Source organism: Gossypium hirsutum, chromosome D13, assembly GCF_007990345.1.
Source record: "Gossypium hirsutum isolate 1008001.06 chromosome D13, Gossypium_hirsutum_v2.1, whole genome shotgun sequence".
In the NCBI taxonomy this organism is placed as follows: domain Eukaryota; kingdom Viridiplantae; phylum Streptophyta; class Magnoliopsida; order Malvales; family Malvaceae; genus Gossypium; species Gossypium hirsutum.
Genome location: NC_053449.1, coordinates 54,854,465 through 54,862,732, shown reverse-complemented (window position 1 = coordinate 54,862,732; position 8,268 = coordinate 54,854,465). Strand labels below are relative to the sequence as shown.

The window sequence follows — 8,268 nt, the reverse complement described above, 5'->3', positions numbered from 1 at the left end:
AGCTCAACTATAAATAAAGTCATTCCCCCTTATTTGCAATCACTCATTCATTCAATGATAGAATTTTTTTGGAGCAATTACTCAAACACTTGGTGTTTATTTGCTTTCTTGTGGTTTTCCTTTTTGTTCGTTCATTGCTTCTCCGCTTTTGTGTTTGCTTCCGTTAAGTTTCGATGCCTTAGAGAATTTCCTTTGTGAATTCTCTTTTTTTCGATATTTAGGTTGATTTAGATTTAGGCAAATTTGAAGCTAAGTTCTTGCCTAAGACCACTCCATGATAGTTAGTATCAAGAGTCAGTGTTCGACAAGACGCTGTTAAGATGGTGAAAGAAGTAGATAATTAGATTGAGTCAAGGGAGATGCGGGGGAGAGCTAGGAAAGCAAGCAAATTGAGGGATAAGCTATCAGCTTTGGAAGGTCGAGTGTCTAATCTAGAGGAATTAGTGGTTGGTATGAAGGAAACACTCAAGGTAGTTAAGGGACGCACCACAGAGTTGAACTCAGTGAAAGATCAACAAAAGGGACAGGTAGTAAAGGCTCCCAGCTCCAATATAGATGCCATGCAAGGGGCTCTCAAGACTATAGTTGGTAAGCTGACGAAGAAGAATGATACTCTTGAAGCTATGATGATTGTTATAGAGGAAAAAACTGAAGCCACGTTGACAGCTTTAAAAGAACAGATTGAAGAGCTCATGGGAGAGCTCGTTGTTCGTAGGGCTGTCTTGGGTAAAAGGTGTTGTCTGCGACACCCAACCATAAGACTGATGTCTCCAAACCGGAGAAAGTCAAGGGGGCAAAGTCTCAAGAAAGATGGACAGCTTCTTGAGAGAAATAGAGTAATACTTTAGTACCATCAACATCAAATAAGATGTTGCTAAGGAAAATACCATCTCACCAAATCATGTTTTTCTTCACAGTATATTATTGCAACTTCAAATAGCAGAATCAAAATAAAAAATGTAGAAGGAACACTTAAGTTTATGATACAATTAGTAACCGTTATATTTCCTTCACTTACAATATGGCATTTGTACTAAAATATATAAGTGATACACGAATAGCATAAGTAAAAATTTAATATAGTAAATAAGATCATAGTAATAAGCAAATAAAAATGATCAAGGTAATTAACTCATTAAGGGTAAATATGTAGCGTAAAATATATGTATGTATGTGTGTAGTGACACTCTTAATCAAAGCGTTTGAGAGTGTTCTTAGAACAGGGGAAGGGAAGGGAAGGAAAGAGGGATTTATATATTAACTTTTTTTTAAGGGTAACAACGCATGTATTATTTTAATCCTAAATTTAAAACAATTTTAAAAATTATAAAATATATTCATAATATCTTTAAAATATTTTTATATTTTCTTTTTTAAATTTTTATAATTTATAATTACATTTTCTCTCATTTTTCCAACAACCAAACGTGTAAAAAACCTAAAATTTAATTTTTTTTTCCAATTTCTTTTAATTTAGTTTTTTTTAGTATATTGTTTGCCTCAAATACCTAATTAAAACTCAAAAATAATATCAAAATTAACAAATCTATAAACCCAAAAAAATGGTTGTGCTGATGACATCAACTCCAAAGGCTTTACTTTTTGCTACTAAAATAGTAACAGTTTCAAGCTCTAATGTTCTCATGTCTTATCACTTCTAGCTCAAGCATTGGAGGGAGATTGCAGATCAAGGCCATGATATTTGGGTTTTTTTTAATAAAATTAACCTAAAAAGTTAATTAATTATGTAAATGACTTATTTTTTTATAAAATACGTAAATAACCTAAAATTTACCGTAAAAGTTGGTAGAGCCAAAGTGTTTGACACCACCAACATGCCATGTCAGCAATCAGGATAAAAAATCACTTTTTTTTTGGAGCCATATAGAATGACGCCACCTATATAAATACTAAGGAAATACTACGATTTTTAAAAAAAATAGAGGAAGCTTTAAACAAATTTTCCATCCAACGCATTTTTTTATTTGTTTATTATTTGTATTATAATATTTTAAATGTATATTTTAAATGTTTTATAATATTTATTTATTCAAACGGTTTTTTTTAAATTGGTTTTTTTAATTGTTTATTATTTTTTTATAATTCTTTAAATGTATATTTTAAATGTTTTATAATATATTTTTTTAAATTATATTTAAATTTTAAAAAACACACAACCAACATTTTAAATTTTTATATTACAAAACACATTTTTAAAAAAATTAACTTGCAATAAAGTGGTGGAGTCATTCTAAATGACTCCACCAAATAAAATATTTTTTTAATTTTAAATATATATTTTAAAAATGTTTGAATAAAAAAATATTATAAAACATTTAAAATATTATAAAAATAATAATAAAAAAATTAAAAAAAACATGTTTGAATAAACAAATATTATAAAACAATTAAAATATTATAAAATAAATAATAAACAATTCAAAAACACAAATTAAAAAATAAAACAAAAAACAAAAAAAGGACAAAAGGTAGCACAAGCGTTGGAGTCTAGTGGCACCAAATTATTTGGCTCCACCAGAAAAACAAAATTTTGTTTAAAGCCCCCCATTTTTTTAAAAATTACAGTATTTCCCTAATATTTATACAGGTGGCGCCAAACACTTTAGCTCCATCAATTTTTACTGCAGACTTTAGATTATTTACATATTTTATCAAAAAAATAGGTCATTACGTAATTAATTAATTTTTTTGGGTTAGTTTTATTAAAAAAAGTCCAATATTTGATGTTCTTAACTTCATCATTTGAATGAAAGAAAGAATAAAATGGAAGATTCTATTGAAAGTCATTTGGGTACAAAATCTTAAAAATACTTCTGTTTTTACTTTTTGAAAATTTTAAATTTTTTATAATTTATATTTACTTTTTAAATTTTAAATTTTAAATTTTTAAGAATTTATAAATTTCTTTACAATTTTTATAACTAGAACTAAAATGTCAAATCATATAAATATTGGGGCTAAATTTGTTAATTTTTTTTAGATTTTAGATTAAATTGGTAGAATGTATAAACATTAGAGAGCTAAATTTTATTATTAGGCCAATAAAACAAACCGCACGTTAGACTTTTGTTAGGCAACTAATGAAAAAATGACTAAAATATTTAATTTTTGATTAAAATAAAAAAAATTAATAATTAAGCGATTAAAATAGAATGAATTGAAGGGTTGACTATTTTTTTTCGTAATTATTGAAGCACGACAAAGACTTGGTTGGATACATTCGATCCTAATTCGTTGGCCACTATTTCTCTATTGTTTTGCTTACTGTAGCATTTGGCGTTTACATCAAGCCTTGATGGAATATTACCCCCTTCAATTTGTCTAATTTTTGTCTTTTACCAACGGATCTGGTAACATCATTTTGTAGTTTGGGCAGATTTTACAGATTGCATCCAACAGATGGGTATTATTTTAAATATACAAATATTTCAACACTTCTTTCATCGTACGGCAAATACCATATATTTAGAAATCACAAACCACACTCACTTCTCAACCCAGACATATTACAAATCAAATCTTTTTTAACAATACTGAAACTCTTTTTCTTTTTCTTTTTTTATCACATCTATGATCTTCAAGTAATTATTTTACAAATCCGATGCCAGAATCACCAGTCTAACCTCCAGTTGCTTCATCGTCTTTCAGCATTCGGTTTATCTCCTTAACAAAGCTGTCCATGAGTGGAGCAGGCAAGCATACTGGGACTGTAATCCCTTCCTTTCCTTCTTTGTTCTTGGAAGGTATATAAAAGCTTATAACCTCTCAACCACTGGCTGGCCCACCAAACTCTGCTTTACCCCACCCAAAATCAACCTCCCTGAACCTAGCTCGACTCAAATCCGACACTATCAAGGATCGAACCGTGTTAACGTTCGGTCGTCCTCTAATCACCATCAAATCCGCCGTTGATTTCATCTACTCTTCAGTCACCTTTCCCTTGGCCTCTTTCACTAGCTTTATTGCATATTCTAATGGATTTTGGCATAGTTTTGCCGCGGTTGTTTCAACGGCGGGGTACCCAAGTGCATTCCCGTAATACCCTAATGGCAAAGGCGGGTCGAATTTGGACCTTGCATTGACTATGCAGATGAACCGAACATCTTCATCGGGGCCAAGTTCCAAGGCTTTTGTACGACAACGCCATATGCATGCTGTTAAGATATCAAACGCTGAACAACGGAGGTTGTCGGGGATAGATCTTTTAAGAGCTGAAATTTGAGTTGGTCCGAAGAAGAAAGAGCGATGAACCAAGTTGTCTGTTGGCATGATTGTGCCGGTGGCGGCCTTGTCATGATCGTACTCGAGGTGAGCGCATGTTATGAGCGGGGGGTCTCGAGCATTCAAGAGGTGCCTTTCCCAAACTGGTGGGGATTGAGGGAGCCACCGCGCCTCGTGCCATTTCACCCATGGTGGACATGAATTGAATTAGACCAACAGCATCGCTCATGGTGTGGTTAAATCGGTGGGCAAAGATGAAACCTCCGCATTTGAAGCGTGTCACCTATTAAATTGTCGTAAATAATAACTAGGTTTTGTCTAAAAGAAAAAATTAATATTAATTGATAAGGACTAAATTGATAAGTCATCAATTTTTAAAAGATATCTTCTCAAATTTAATTTAATTTAATTTTAATTATTTTTTAAATCAAATTTTAAAAAATAAGCAAACATATTTTCTTATTTTATATCATTTTTAGTTTTTAAAATTTAATCATCTTCTTTTTTAATTTATTAGTTTTTAGGTAGTTTTTTTCTTTTTCTTTTTTAACAAATACGAAGTTGGATAACATGTAATTTATTTATTTTCAATTTTATACTACCCATTTTTTTAATTAGGGGTGAGCATTCGATCGAATCGAATAGAATCGAATAAAAAATTTTCAAGTTAATCGAGTTTTCGAATCTCATTTTATCATCCTAACTTTATTTGAAGTTTTCTCGAATCAAGTCGAGTGAGATGGAATTTGAATCGAATCGAATCGAATATATTTGTTCGAGTTAAATTTTAAAAAATAATTTTGGGTCCTTGTAACCGTTGTCACCCATCGTAATAAAATTTGTCTACCTTAATCAAATTTTTTATTAACTTTCATCACCTCATAATTTATTTATTAATTTTTTATATACTGATTAGTTTATTTGCTTGCTTAGTTGTTTCAATTATCTTCAGATTCTTGTCACTATGTATTTTGGAATTAAAAAATATATTAAATGTAAAAATATGATTTTTTTAATAAAATTATTTCAAAAATAAAATGTGAAATTGATACCAATATAAAATTTTAACACGAATATTTTATGGCATAATTAATAATTCAATTTTAATATAAATATTCAATATGACTAAAAATTCAATAATATAAATAATATAAAATGTGAAATTTAATTTAATAATATAAATAGTAAATATAAATAAAATTATTACTATTTATGTTTAGTGATTTTTTTGGATAATTTTGATTTTTTATTTGAGAGTAAAGAGTGAGAAGTAAAAGTTTAGGGGGAAAATAAAAGTTTTGGGGAATAAAAGTTTGAGGGAAAGTAAATAAGGGGAGTAAAATTTTGGAGGGAAAATATTAAAAAAAAAAATTGGAGGGGGGAGGGTTTGGGGTAGATGGGAGGTGGGAGGTGGGATGGAAAATGAATAAAAGTTTTAGGGGAAAAGTGGGAAGGAGTAAAAATTTTGAGAGAAAATAAAAGGTTTTGAGGGTAAAATTTTGAGAAAAAGTAAATGGGAGAGTAAAATTTTGGTGGGAAATGGATTTTGGATAGATTGGGGGGTTGGGAGGGGAGGGGAGTAAAAGTTTTGGGGGGAAAGTGGGAAGGAGTAAAAGTTTTGAGGGAAAAGTAAAAAGGTTTAGGAGTTTAGGGTAAAACTGTCAAATATTATAGTTTGATATTCGAATTATTCGAATTCGAAAACCCAACTCGATTCGAACTCGAAATTCGAAAAAAAATTCGAGTTGATTCGAATAACTCGATTCGTTTAACTCGAAATTCGAATTTTTTTTCAATTTTTTCGAGTTGAATCGAGTTTTGCTCACCCCTATTTTTAATCTTCAGTTTTACAATTTTCAGTTGTTTGCTTATGAATTTTTTATTTTTTTAATTTTTGATTCCGGAATTTTCAAATTTATTTTTTGTTATATGTTTTTACCCCCGATAGTTTCTAACTTTCAATTTACTTTCTTTTTAAAAATTAATAATCTTTCACTATTTTATTGGTGCCTACAAATTATATATTTTAAAATGATATTAATTTAATTTATTCCCTTAAATTATATTTATAAAATATTATTCACTAAATGAATTATAGGTAGTTGTAAAATATTTATAAATGAAATTTTTTATGCTTAGTTTCATTTTTTAGATATCTTATTTTTAATTTTTTATTTAAAAATTTAGGTTTTAAGTAATTTTCCTAATTGAATTGATGTCGAGTTGACTTGTAATACCGATTTAGGCGAACATATCATATAATTATAGATAATCATCATCATCATCGAACTATCTAAGTCAAAATATGTCATAAATCCCTATACTCTTAAAAGATTTGAAATTTAGTTCTTATACTTTCATTTCCAGGAATTTAGTCCATCTATTTTTCATATTTCAAAATCGAGGTTCGACTATTAATATTGTTAATTTTTTTGTTAAATTTAAGTTTATTACAACGTCATTTTTTTAATTACATGACTACCAAGTGAATATTTTCATTTATTTCAAAATGTCATAACAACAAATTTAACAAAAAATAAATAACAATGTTAACATATTAACTTTAATTTTGAAAAATAAAAATATAAGGATTAAATTTTAAAATTTTAAAAAAAACAAGGATTATGGCATATTTTAAATGGCTATGTATTATGATATTCTCGTTTAACTAGTTTTATGAGTTAACCTAGATACTAAGTTAATTAAGAAATGATCTAAAACAATATTTTTTTAAACTAATAAAAATGATATTTTTGTCTTATTAATGTTTTTGAAACATTAATAAATGAATACCTGAATTTGTAGCAGCGGAGAATTTAGCAAATCAATGGAGGCAGGGAGTTCATAAAGAAGCTCCTTGAAACATGGAAATGGTGGGTGAAGTGAATCGCCGAAATCCTCAAGTGTAACATCAGCATCACCCTCAATGAACAGTACACCTTCACCGCTACAATCCACCATAAGCTTCCGGTTCGGCCCTTCCTTCAATCTACCAGCAAATGGATAAAAAAACACCAGGGTTTCCGCAAGTGCTTCTCTTATAACCCTAACTGGGTCCTTTCCTTGCATGCAAGCATTGTTCCGATAAATATGGAGCCCTCGAATTTGGAAACGATGACCAGCTTGGTCGTCGGTGTCCGACAGCAACTTACACTCGTGAGGGGTTGGCTTAGCAGGGACGATGAGCTCCGGTTCCTGCCTTTCTACAGTGAACACTAGAGAAGTGGGTTGTAGTAGTGCCATGGAAACTTCTTCTTTTTCTTAATTATATGATTAACAAGTACATTTATTTTTGGCTTGGTTAAGCTATTTATAGGTGAACTACTAAGATCAAAGCAATATGGAGGGCAATAAGATTTTGACAAGTTTCTTCTTGCTTTCTTTTTTATTTTACTTTTCACCTATTTAGAGGTTTGAATTTGGGTTCAACTACATGTTTCACTATTTTAAAAAAATAATTTTATTTTTATATTTTATAGTTAAATTAAATTAAAATATTTTTAAATTTATTTATTTTAACTGTGACTAGGTTGGGCGCTAGTTCAAGATAAAATTTCCTTAATAAAACTCCACTAAAGATATGCCGAGCTTATCAGGCCAAACAAGCCACACGATCTGTGAACAATAATTGCAGTCTACACTTTTCATAAACTTTAATCTACAATATATCTATAATCTATAATTTATAATATATATATATAAAAGCATAGAAATTTTTGAATCGATAAAAATACCTTTTATTGTTAATTATATTATTAAATTGATATTAGAATAATGATTTATTACTATTATTACGTGATAATAAAAAAATTAATTAATATAATAGTATATTAATTTAAAATTAATTAATTTGGTCATAGATTTTAAAATATCTACTTAAAAACATAATATATTATTAATTAATAAAATTATAAATCTATAAAATCATTCAATATAGTTAGATAAATTAAAATAATAAAATTTAAGTTTTTTAATTAATTAAATATAATTTTTGTAAATAAATATGAATTTATTTTGAATATAATA

At 28.6% G+C, this 8,268-nt stretch overlaps 1 pseudogene; it reads right to left on the bottom strand.

The window, feature by feature from the left end:
- Nucleotides 1–3,371: 3,371 nt before the first annotated feature.
- Nucleotides 3,372–7,491, bottom strand: LOC107940168 (benzyl alcohol O-benzoyltransferase-like; annotated as a pseudogene).
- Between the last annotated feature and the right edge of the window lie 777 nt (nucleotides 7,492–8,268).